The 13,219-nt window shown below is 31.8% G+C and overlaps 1 pseudogene; it reads left to right on the forward strand.

The window, feature by feature from the left end:
- The first annotated feature begins 523 nt into the window (after window positions 1–523).
- Window positions 524–11,668, forward strand: LOC123263331 (annotated as a pseudogene).
- The last annotated feature ends 1,551 nt before the right edge of the window (window positions 11,669–13,219 follow it).

Consider the following 13,219-nt stretch of genomic DNA (forward strand, 5'->3'; position numbering starts at 1 on the left):
TGAGTTAAGGTTGCTTTCAGGGTAATAGGTAATCGCTTGCTTTATTGCCAACTCTTTCCGTCAAGTTTGCTTCAAACTGTGGTCGTAGATTGACAGCAAAGTTTGCAGGTAAGGTGGCTAGTTTTTAAAATGTTTCTCTGCTTACCAACATCTAAATTTGCAGGGAAAAAATCGGCGTATGAAAGAACAATTGGTTTACCCACTATCGTCAAGACAAGCATCTACTTACCCACCTTCCGTCCCCACTAATTTTAATATATCGCGATGTAGACATACGAGCATGGAAAATAGAGAGAGAAGAAGAACAAGCGAATGGAGAAGCCGCAGATCTTGCGGATGCATTTGCCGTTTCTTGTGCTTAATTTAAAAAAAAAAACTAAAATAAAACATCAATGAGGAAAAATAAAACCTTAGCTGTACTCACTATTACAGGTAAAACTATATGAATATGAATATTGTTAACTAGTATGAAGAGCGGACAAGTCCAATACACTTGGAAAAATATAAATACAAGCGCCTTCTATTTTACTTGTACACATTAAGAAAAAAAATCTGACCCGCGAGGTGGGGAATAAATGTGAGCCCTCGGCGTGTGTTCGTAACGATGATGTGGAATCTCGAGACCTCATAGATTATTTTTCTATTTCCTAACATTACGAATTATATCAACTTAGCGTCAACTCCCGTCAATTAATATAATTAAAAATATATAACGTTTTGTATTTTATTGTACTGAGTAGTTAAAAATTTATTAAATTTAAATTTGTTCCGCGCTTTTATTGTAATAATGTTTAAATTATTAGTGACGTGTCTCATGATAACAGCTATTGTCGCGGGTGTACCTAAACCCGATGACATTAATTCCCGTGTTTTTGATAAGGTAATTATTTTCATTACGACTTTTATTTATTTTTATCTTGATTCTATTGAGAACACTTAACCTAAAAGTGTTGTTTTTATCAATCTAATTATTTTCAATGATTTACCTGTTGCAAAAAAATTTTTTTCAAAAGTGAAAACATTTTTTTTAAATGTAATTTTTATCAATTATTATGCTCTTCAATCGAATTTCTAAGATTTAAATGATTCTTAAAATTTTTTTACTTTTTACTGAAAATTTTCTGACAAGTCATAAAAATTTTTAGAGGTGAAATAATCGTTAGATACTTTATTTTCAGTAAAAATGAGTGCGTACAAGAAAAATTTATTTTAGTTTTTAATACTAACTAAGAAAGTTTTTTCCGTAATTTGAATACCTGGGATAAAAAGTTTTCATGGAATTTTATTAAATTTCTGTAAAATTACGAATTTATTAAGTTTAAGAACTAAAATTTTATAAAATAATCTTCAAAAACCGAAGGGTAACTTTTAAAAATTTAATAAAACAATTACTTACCATGTATTACTTACTTACTTACTTACTTACTTAAAGAAAAATAGAAAAAAAATTTTCAATTTTCTTAGCGTGAAGTTAAAAACTCTTCAAGCGTCAAAAAAAAATGATAACTTTTTGGAAAATTCAACAAGTCAAAAATTGACAATTGTCAACTTATTTCAGAAGAAGATAACTAAAAAAAATTTTTGTGCTGCTTAGGTTTGTCTTTAATTGTAAATATTTTTGAAGTTACACAAATTATTTTTGAAAGAAATGTATTTATAAAATTTTGAAATGTATTTAAAAAATTTTGTACTATTATTATGGGAGTTGAATTAGTACATTTCCAACCAAAAGTGAATTTTTAGTTAGAATTTTTCTATAATTAGTTATCACACTGATGAAAAAACCAATTTAGATCAGGAGAAATATTTTTAACTTCCCGCTAAGAAAATCGAAGATTTTCGAAAAATCGGGAAGGTATTGGTTTTACCCCGTTTTGCAAAAATCGAAGTTTCAACAGATCTCGACGTTTTGACGCCCTAAGAAGCTTTCCTGACTATTTTTACGATGATGTCCGTACGTCTGTATGTATGTATGTGTGTGTGTGTGTGTGTGTGTGTGTGTGTGTGTGTGTGTGTGTGTGTGTGTGTGTGTGTGTGTGTGTGTGTGTGTAAACCTCTTATAACTTTTGAACGGCTTGACCGATTTGATCGCAGTTGGTGTCATTCAAAAGGTCTTCACCAAACTTAGATTTCCTGTAAGTTGAAACCGATTCGGACCGGTAGATTTCGAGAAATTGCAAAAAAAGTGAAAAAAAAGTTGTTTTTTTATTTTTTTAAAATATCTCCGAACTGGCTGAACCGATTGACCTCAAAAACTAATCAGCTCTTAACCTTGAAAACCCGCATCGATCGCCACCAAAAGCGTCAGAATCGGTTGATGCGGTCGTGAGATAATATCGTTGTCGAAGAAAACGAAAAAGTGTTTTTGTAATAACTCCGAAATGTTTCATCAGATCAATTCTTTTGTTGCAGATTATTCATAAAGCTTAAAAACTACATCGATTGCCGCTAACTGCGTGAAAATCGGTTGATTCATTCAAAAGTTATAGCAGTTTGAAAATTTTAAAAATCGTGTTTCATCGAACTTTGATAAGATTTTTGAGCTCGAAGAGCTCAAAAGCATAGGAAAGATATCTCTTTGAACTCGGAGAGCTCAAAATAACACACAAATTGTATTTTTGAGCTCGAAGAAGTTGCAGGGATGGCCTTCTAGTCTAGTCAACAAGTGCCTTTTAGGTTAAAATTTTTTCGCCTTCTTCGAAAATTGTGATTGAGGTGTCATTCGATTCGGAATGGCATTTAGATAGTTTTTGAGAAAATGCTAAGCCCGCTTGCAAAAATTGCAATAGTTATAAACAATTAAGTGAAAAAAAAAGGGGGTTTGGTTTTTCGTTAAGAACATGTAGGACAGCGAATATTTAAATTTTGGACAAAATACTGAGACACGCTTTTTGACCAAGTAATTTTTGAACAAAAAATCATTAAACTTGGCAGGAGTATGTTAATAATAGTCTTTCGTAAATTGATTCTTCTATTTTTAAATTTAATCATTGAAAAAAAATAACAAAATGATAAATAAGTAGGTAGAATTCGCGCGTAAACTGCCTTATCTCCGGGCCCATCATATATTCAAGTAAATAAACTTTACTATAAAGAAATTACTCATAAACTTACAACCAATATAATCTTCAAGATTGATTGAATTTTTTGGTTAATCTTTACTTTAGTTTAGATTACTTATAAGACAGAATTATTAAAATGCAACTAGGTTTGAATAGAAAACAAATTATCAACAAAAAATTTCATTTACTATAGTAAATAAACTATAGATTAATTTTTTTGAACAGTGTTGGGAGTATTGACAGTCAGCCTGATAATCTTCAGTGCATTTTATGTGTTTCAAATAAACAATCCGATATATTCAATTGGCATTTGTTATCACTAGTCCAAACAAAATTACCGACAACAGACTGTATTACATGCTCTTAATATCTCAAAAACTATTTGAGATAATTTAAATTTGAAAAAAGATGATAAATATACGTTAAATAAAAAGTTACATAAGTTGTAAGTTGATAGTTAAATTAGTTTATAAGATATTTAGACATAAAAGTGGAAAAAACATTTTGCGAAACATTTTTCTTTTCAACAAATGGTATAAATTAAATAAATAATTGAGTCAGAGCTTCAAATTTTGGCTTAATTTGTTGTGTAATTAATAAAGAATGAATGTCTTAAATTTTTTTCTTTGTATCTTCATTAGTTAAAAGTTATAATAAAATTAAACATAAAAAAACCAGGTCAGAGTGATGAAATTAAATATAACAGAAAATTGAAAGTTCAATAAAAATATAAATAAATTTTTTTTTTCAAAAAATAATATATCGTTGTTTTGTTTTTTAATGAGAAAAAGAAAAAAATACAAAGAGATAATTAATCTATATATCTATATATATATATATATATATATATATATATATATATATAGCTATATATATATATATATATATATATATATATATATAAATAAATTGCTGTGCGTTAGTCTCGCTAAAACTAAAACGGCTGGACCGATTTTCAAAATTTTTTTCGTTTTGTTCGCTATAGTTCAGAGATGGTTTAGAAAAATAAAAATTTTTGAAAAACTCGAAAGTTCAGCTAAAAATAAAAAAAAAGTTAATTGCTGTGCGTTCGTCTCACTAAAACTCAAAAAGGCTGGACCGATTTTCAAAATTGTTTTTTGTTTTGTTTGCTGTAGTTCAGAGATGATTCAGAAAAAAATTTTTTGGAAAACCCAACAGTTTAGCTAAAAAATCATTATCATCAATCATCATCGAATAATAAAAAATATAAAAATAAATTGCTGTGCGTTAGTCTCGCCAAAACTCAAAAACGGTGGACCGATTGAAAAATTTTTTTTTGTTTTGTTCGCTATAGTTAAGGGATGATTTAAAAAAAAAATTAGGAAAACGGTTGACCTTGAAGGCCATCCTTGCAACTTCCCGCTAATTCCATACCTAGGCGCTTAAAATTGCATTCTTTGAATTCTTTGAGCTCAAAAATCTTATCAAAGTTCGATGAAACACGATTTTTAAATTTTCAAACTGCTATAACTTTTGAATGAATTATTCGATTTTCACGCATTTGGCAGCGATAGATGTCGTTGTTTACGCTGTATAAATAATTCAGATAAATAATTCACATAAAATTGATCTGATGAAACATTTCGGAGTTATTACAAAAAAAACTTTTCGATTTTTTCGACAACGATATCTCACGAACGCATCAACCGATTCTGACGCTGTGGTGATGAGTTATCGAGGTCGATCGGTTCAGCCAATGAGTTTTCGAGGTCGATCGGTTCAGCCAAATTGAGATATTTAAAAAATGAAAAAAAACAAATTTTTTCACTTTTTTGCGATTTCTCGAAATCAACTGGTCCGAATCGGTTCCGACTTTCAGGAAATCTAAGTTTGGCGAAGACCTTTCGAATGACACCAACTGCGATCAAATCGGTGAAGCCGTTCAGAAGTTATAAGAGGTTTATACACAGACACACACACACACACACACACACACACAGAGGTACGGGCATCATCGTAAAAATAGTCAGGAAAGCTTCTTAGGTCTTCAAAACGTCGAGATCTGTTGTAACCTCGATTTTTCAAAACGGTGAAAACAATAACTTCCCGATTTTTTGAAAATTTTCGATTTTCTTAGCGGGAAGTTAAAAATTTTTGAAAAACGCGAAAGTTCAGCTAAAAAAATCAAAAATTATTAATATTGTGTTGGAATCGCTATTGTTACGCTTGAGCCTCAAGGTTGCAAGAGAGTACCAAAATTGTTCGATATATAGGAAGATACGTACAAGTATACTGCAGAGTTGTACTATTTACCTATTCAGTTTGTCGGACATAACCACAAATCTCAAGAAGAAACGCAAGAAGAATGTTTGTCATTACTTTTGTTTTGTTCGTGTTCATTTTTGTAATGTTTATATCTATCTATCAATGGGGTATTCCATACCAAATCGACCACTTTTGAACCCGATACCTTTAGATTTAGCTGAAGCTTTACGATTCTTTTCTACCCTTCAAGACATTTTTGAGAATTTTTTCAAATTTTTTTATCCAACCCAAAAAAAGTTATGAATTTTTCAAAAAAATGGCTTTTTTATTTTCAAATAGCCATAACTTTTTTAGGCATTGACCTTTGGGTACCTTTTTCTTTTAATAAATTTTTGTTTTTGAATGAACTTTTGGAAAAAAAACGCAAAAAAAATTAAATATGATCAATTTTATAAAAAATAATCGGTTTTTTTTAAGCACAATCGTTATTTTTTCGAAGTTGGTGACAATTTGTTTATAATTTTTTTTCTCAAAAAGAAACTTCAATCAATTTGACAACTATTTCCGCTCATCCCGGGCAGGGCCGATTTTTTTTTATATTTTTTTTAATTAAAAAAAAAAAAAAAATTTTTATTTTAGAAAATTTGACAATTTTTTTTTCAATTAAATAAAAAATTAGGAAAACGGTTGACCCTGAAGGCCATCCATGCACCTTCCCGCTAATTCCATGTCAGGACGCTTAAAATCGCAATTATGCCGTTTTTGAGCTCTCTGAGCTCAGAAATACAAATTACTAGTTGTTTTGCGCTCTCCCTTCTCAAAGAGATAGGTTTTATATGCTTTTGAGCTCTTCTAGCTCAAAAAGCCATTTTTGAAAAATTCATAACCTTTTTGTCAGGAAGCTTCCTATGACCTTCAAACTCCGAGATCTGATGAAAACTCGATTTTTGCAAAACGGGGTGAAAACAATAACTTCCCGATTTTTGAAAATCTTCGATTTTCTTAGCGGGAAGTTAATAAATTACAACATATTCTGAAACGTATTTGAGCCTTTTTTTTATAACAAGTAGCATAAATCTAAGATTTTTTTATTTGAGCGCCATTCTTACCCGACATTACCAGAAAAGAGGTTCGTTATAGAGTAAAATCCTTCTGGAGAATTTTCTACTCTTTCTAAAATTCAATTTATTGAATCGCACGTTAATTTCCTTACTTACAAGAACTGAAAGTCTCAAAGCAACATTAAATTTCTAAAGAAAATATTCTTTTTAAACCAAGTAATTTTTCTTCAGTTCATTTAATTTTTAACGTGATAAGATTTCATACAACTTTGCGTTCTTGAGAAAAAATAATTTTTGAAAAAATTAATTATAAATTTATAATACTAAAATTAGCCGACGTTCAACAATTTTTGATTTTTTTCCATCAATTGAATTACAAGTAAAAAAAATTAGGAAAACGGTTGACCCTGAAGGCCATCCCTGCAACTTCCTGCTTATTCCATACCTGGGTGCTTAGAATTGCACTTATGCCGTTTTTGAGCTCTTCGAGCTAAAAAAAAAACAGTTAATGTGTTGTTTTGAGATCTCCAAGCTCAAAGAAATAACTTTTCTATGCTTTTGAGCTTTTTGAGCTCAAAAGTTTAATAGGAGTTTGATAAAACACTATTTTTTGAGTTTTCAAACCGCAATAACTTTTGAATGAATGAACCGATTTTCTTGCGGTTGGCAGCATTCGACGCAGTTTTTAAGCTTCATAAAGATTTTTTAAGTTTGAATAGATCAAACAAGAAATTTCGGAGTAATTCCGAAAAAACACTTTTTTCGATTTTCTTTCTATGAAACTTTTATCAGACTTTTGACTTGAAGAGCTCAAAAACCTCATAAGTGCAATTTTAAGCGCTTAGATATGGAATTAGCGGAAGTTGCAGGGATGGCCTTTAGGGTCAACCGTTTTCCAGATTTTTTTGTGATAAGCGAGCGTTAAGAGACGTGCACTTTTCTGATTTTCCAAACTTATCTTTCCTCTCCGTGTAGAGTAATAAATTGATAATTCCGTGAAACTTTTTAAAAATTTAATTCATTCAACTCGGGTCATGATTTTCTTACAGTAAATGAAATAAAGAAGAAAAAAATTTGATACATGAGTAACTTTTTTTTTAGCTTTATGAAAATGTCAGCACATTAGAACTAATTTTACATATAAATATAATTGTTAAGACAGTAATAAATTAATTTGTATCCAGTTTAATACTTGATAATCAAAATTTTTATACATTTAGAAGTTTACGTCTGAATAACTTTAGAACGGCTGTCTTTATCATAAAGTGTAAAGAGACCTTTTTGTAGGGCGTTGAATTCTCTACAAAGAATATGCTATGGAGTTATTTATATGAGGTCCGTAGGTCATGTGGGGCAAGAGTACGCAAACCCATTCATTTGAGTCCCAAATCCATGGGGTTGCGCACTCTTACCCGCTGCGCACATTTGCCCCACATGATTCTATGCTGAGCTAGAAAAATAAACAAAAAAAAGAATTTTTTTCCCATGTTATTTAAATGGGAAATGGAAAATTAGAGACAGACACCTCTAAATATTAATATTAAGAGCTCCGCTTTGAACAGGTTTCTGTTCTCACCTTCGTGCAAGTTTTCAGCCTGTTTTTTCGTAGAAAAAAAAAATCGCCTAAAATTGACACACCCTACTAGGCACACATAGTAAAATTCATTGGAAATTTTTCACCGTGTGAAAAAATTTTTTTTTACAGTTTTTCTTAAATTTTTCGAAGTCCATCAGTCCGAATCGGTCCAAACTGTATTCAAAATCTAAGTTTGGCCAAGCCCATTCGAATGGCACCAACCGCGATGGAATCGGTCTAACCGTTCAAAAGTTATAGGAAGTTTACATACTTACACGCACACACACACACACACACACACACACACACACACACGCACACACACACACACACACACACACATCCAGGCACAAACACACTGTGCACGCACGCACGCACATCCGTGAAAGTGATTCCCTAAAAGGGGCAAGGATAGTCAGGGAAGCTTCTTGTGACCTTCCAAACGTCGAGATCTGATAAAGCTTTCAATTTTTTACCAAAACGGGGTAAAACCACTAACTTACAAATTTTCCAAATCGCTTTAGGAATTCTCTTAGCGGGAAGTTAAAAAATGCTGAAAAAATTGCACATACAATTTTTCGAAATTTTCTACTACATGTAATTTATTCTTTTTGTTTTTCAGCCAAAACATTCATTAAAATTTTTTAGATGACTAAATTTATTTTTTAATACAATTTTTATTTTCCCCTCTTTGTCTAGTACGCTTTAGCTTCATTCAAAGTGAATTGTTACTGATAGAAGGATTTTTTAACATTCAAGAGAAAATTTGTTTGTATTTAAGAAATCATTTCTTGAAACATCAAATGTTTTATTTCTTAGTGTTTAAGATATGTTTATTTATTGTTTAAGATATGTTTCTTATTATTTAAGAAATAAATGGCTGCCAAATACTAAGAAATATTTTTAAACTGTCTAAGAAAGGATATTTAAGAAATGATTTCTTAAATACAAAGAAATTTTTCATGAAGTATTAAAGAAATCCTTCTGTAAATTAACAGAGCGTTACATAATTCAAATTACGCGCGAAATCGATCAGTATTATGTAACTGTTTATCTTATATTACGCACCATTAAAACGCGGAGAGATATACTTAAGAAAAGGAACATTGCTTAAGAAAATAGGTTGAAAATTTTTTCAATTATTCACTCTATGTTATTGATTTCATAATTTTAACCATTTCTCAGGAACTGACGAGCAAGAACATTTCATAAATTCCCACCACAACCCAACATATGCCCAGGCCCAAAGGCATTTCTTGGCGAAGAAGCCAAAAACTTTCGACCGATTGAAGCTCCTGAAGAAAGCTCCCGCCGTCTTGGATTGATAGTCCACAAGATTTATTAAGGACAGTGACGGATTCGTGACCCAGGAAAAGCTGAAAGACTGGATGCATTACACCCAACAGCACTATATCCGGGATGACGTTGAGCGTCAATGGCGATCTTACAGCACAGATGAGACGGAAGACAAGATTCCCTAGGAAGCTTTGAAAATGGTCTATGGGTTTCATGGAGGAGAAAAGACTACGATTAAAAGTTCACGATGGCGACGACAATTACTCTTACGCGGTACGGTGTTCGAGGCGCGCGACCGTCGAAGATTGGACCGTCGCGAATCAAGATGGTGACGATGCACTATGAAGAGGAGTTCACTTTGGTTTTCTTTGCATCACAGAGGCACGTGAGCACGCGAGAGACATTGTAGTTCTTGAGACACTTGAGGACATTTGGGTAAAGATGGGGATGGAAAGATTTCGTTGATTGAATACATAGGTGAGTTTTCTTCTTTGGTAAAATTCATACGAAAGCTTTTACATAACTTTTCAGTTTAGGTTACTAGGTATGCCAATCTTGTACATTACTTATTTTTCGGTTAAAAAATACGTGATTTTTCAAGACAATGGCTGCATGCTTAGCAATCGTACGATATTTGAAATTTTTTACTTTTGTCCTCAACTATCTTTATTGTTACTCACATGTTATAGTTCATGCGGCTAAAACAATTTCTATGCCATTAGATTTTATAATTGAATGTAACAGACTAATCCTTGAATTTTCAAAAATTCTTCTAAGTATAACAAAAATGAAAAGAATGTCATAAAGGCTCAAACCGAAAATTTCCGCTGCTTGTCCAGCAGTGGCGAAAATGTGTGCAACTTGAGCTTCACAAATAACTCGAAAAAAATTAATTATTTACATAGTTTTCTTTATAATGGAGTCGTTTTGTCAAAAAGATGCTTGCAGGACCTAGAAGTGACTTTCCATCTATTAACTCAGTGTCGTTTAATTACAATAAATAATTTTTTAAAAATGCTGTTTTCAACGCGCATGTAATTACGTATTTCGAAGCTTATACTCAATTTGGTGAGGAAACATTTTTTTTTAATTTAATTTTTTCTGATTTCTCAAAATCTACTGGTTCGATGTCGGAATCATCGTTGATTACAATAAAGAATGTTCTCCAAGAACACGAAGAATGTTGCTTACTCGGAGCCAGATTCGGTAGAGTCTCGAAGGCCAGGTTGCTTTGGGTGTGAACTCACCGCAGATTAATGAAAGTAGAAAGGAACCCTACTAGCACAGTTGGCTTAGTGGACAGTTTGCTTTATGGGCACCATAATTCGAAAGATACGGAGCTAATGTTATATCGCGGACAATTCGAAGTTGTTTAGAATTAATCAGTAAACAGCTCGAAAAATTTGTTTTTGGCTCATCAGCGTTTTTCTCAACCTGACGAGACACTAGTCTTCAGCTCATGAGAGAAGGATTTCACTGGAGTTTGACAGCCATCATGTTTTAGAATAGAGAAAAGCTATGATGATCCTCAACAATGCTCATGTTCAAAGTTCAAACAAATTAATTCCTATTTGTACGATTTGTTTTTGTTTCAAGTTGTGAAATTTTTTTTGAAATCTATCAACTAACAATGTCTTTAGTCGCGGAAGGGTATTCATTGAGCTGAAAAAGAACTTACACTAATTGCCCCAACAAAGTTTGATTCTACGGGCCATAGAATTAGTTTTGAGAGTCAATAAAGATTCATTGATTTTTCATGACTATCACCAAGGAAACCATATTCTGGACAAAAAGTTTTGGCTTTTAATCAGAGTGAAATTTTTCTCTCGTTTTGAGAGAAAATTCTTGATTTTATTATTTTTCTCTTTAAACTTGTTTCTTTTTCTACCCATGGCACAATCCGATACTTTCATGAGAATAATTAAATATATTAAAAAACGTGTATGTACAGGTGGTCTTTACAGACCCACGATGACAACATGAAGAAGAGGAGCCAGAATGGGTGAAAGAAAATGAACGCCAGCAGTTCGCTACGTATCGCGACAAAAACCAAGATGGATTCATGAATAACAGAAAGAGGTTAAGAGTTGGATAATTCCTGGAAAGATTTCGATTACGCAGACGCCGAAGCCCGGCATTTGCAGTCTACGAAGCCGATAGCGATAGCGACGACAAACTCACCAAAGAAGAAATCCTCGCCAAATACGACATCTTCGTCGGCTCTCCAGGCTACCGACTTCGGCGAAGCTCTCGCGCGACATGATGAATTCTAATTTATTATCTACTTATCCATGTATTGTTATTATTAGTTATTATTATCGTCATATTAATGCCATTGATTTTTAGTGCAATTAGAGTCATGTCTATCAATTTTTATATTAAGAACATCAACTACTTTACTATGACATGAATTTCCCGTTATAATTTTTAATTAACACGTTAATCATTATTGTTAAGTGGAGCATTCGATCGAAGTTATAATTTATTTGAAATATTGTATAAAAATTATTTTCGAATTTGTTTGAATGGAATGAATGCCACAAAAGATTTATAAATATATATGAATATATATTTTAATAATCTGAACTGAGATTTAATAAATGAACAAGGGATTTTCTTGTAAATTTTTTTTTCTTCTCAAGTTTTTATCAATTTTGTTTTGAAAACACATTTTTGTGTGATAATTTTTTTAAATTTATTTTAAAAATTTTAACACATTTGTTCTTTTTGTACACAATTTTTTTTTATAATTTTAAAAATGAAGAAATAATAAATAGTAAAAAAATATGAAATGTTCACAAATGAAAGAAGAAGTATCAAAAATCAAGAACATCAAGATATTTAAAATCAATTTGATTATAAATTTTAACTAATGGATGTTGATAATTGCTATAACGTTACATGTCACCTAATCAATCATTTTGATTCTGTCAAAATATCAATAAAATTGGTTGAGAAATATATTATTAAGAATTAAAATGAATTCCGCAGTCAAAAAGATTAATTAATAAAATATTAAAAAGGAATTAAGAGGGTTAAGGGGTAGTCAGAATTTTCAAAAAATCAACTATTTTTTTTTGCATTTTTCGTTATGTTAATAATATCTTAAAAAATATTCTCCTGAAAATTTCAAGTCGTCCCAATAATTAGTTTTGAGGTTATTCGACAAATAACAAAGAGAGCTCAGGTACTTCCAAAGCGCTCGAGGAGCAGATAGCTAGCAGCAGCTTCAAAAGAAACCCCCTTTAGGGGTTCTATTGTCATCCTATTCTGGAATTATAAAAAGCAGATCAAAATACAAAATACAACCATAAATAAAAAGGAATGTATAGGCCATGTTCAGGGGAAGCAGATGATGGGGACGCTCGACTGCGGTACTCATGAGAACTAAACAAAAGGTCTTGGTGGTAGAGGGGCAGGCTTACAGGAAAAGTAATAGACTGCAAATTAACTGTGTACTATGGTTTATCCAATACGTCGTCATGGCGATTCTATTGAAGATATGAAATCTGCTATTATGGTAACTTTTTACCACTACGGTTCGACTGATGAAAATCCGGAATCATGATATGTGTCCCAAAGAGCAGAAGATTCTTGGTGCTCTTACCAGCGCGCTGAAGCTTAAGTTGGAGGAAGCTTGATACTTATACTCAAGATTATTCTCCCTTACCTCCTGATGTTTTAAAAGCTATTAAAACCGATTTTAGCGACGATCTCAGTAATGATAATTTACTTTTCAAGATGCCTTGTAGGTGGATTCAATTAGAATAATAATGAAGGAGCTTCAAATCCAACTAGTTATTGGAAAATATGCCCAAAAACCGTGAACCTACTAGTTTCTACTATCGTACAAATTGCTTCCATACCATAGCTACTTTGTATATATTTAAATGAAGGTACAAATTCATTATTAATGATTATGGATACCCTAGGACTTAGTATTGTGGGTCTAATTCCCATCGGTAGTGCTGAAAAATTGGATGCTGCACGTGTGAAAA

The sequence above is a fragment of the Cotesia glomerata genome, linkage group LG4 (assembly GCF_020080835.1).
Source record: "Cotesia glomerata isolate CgM1 linkage group LG4, MPM_Cglom_v2.3, whole genome shotgun sequence".
NCBI lineage: Eukaryota > Metazoa > Arthropoda > Insecta > Hymenoptera > Braconidae > Cotesia > Cotesia glomerata.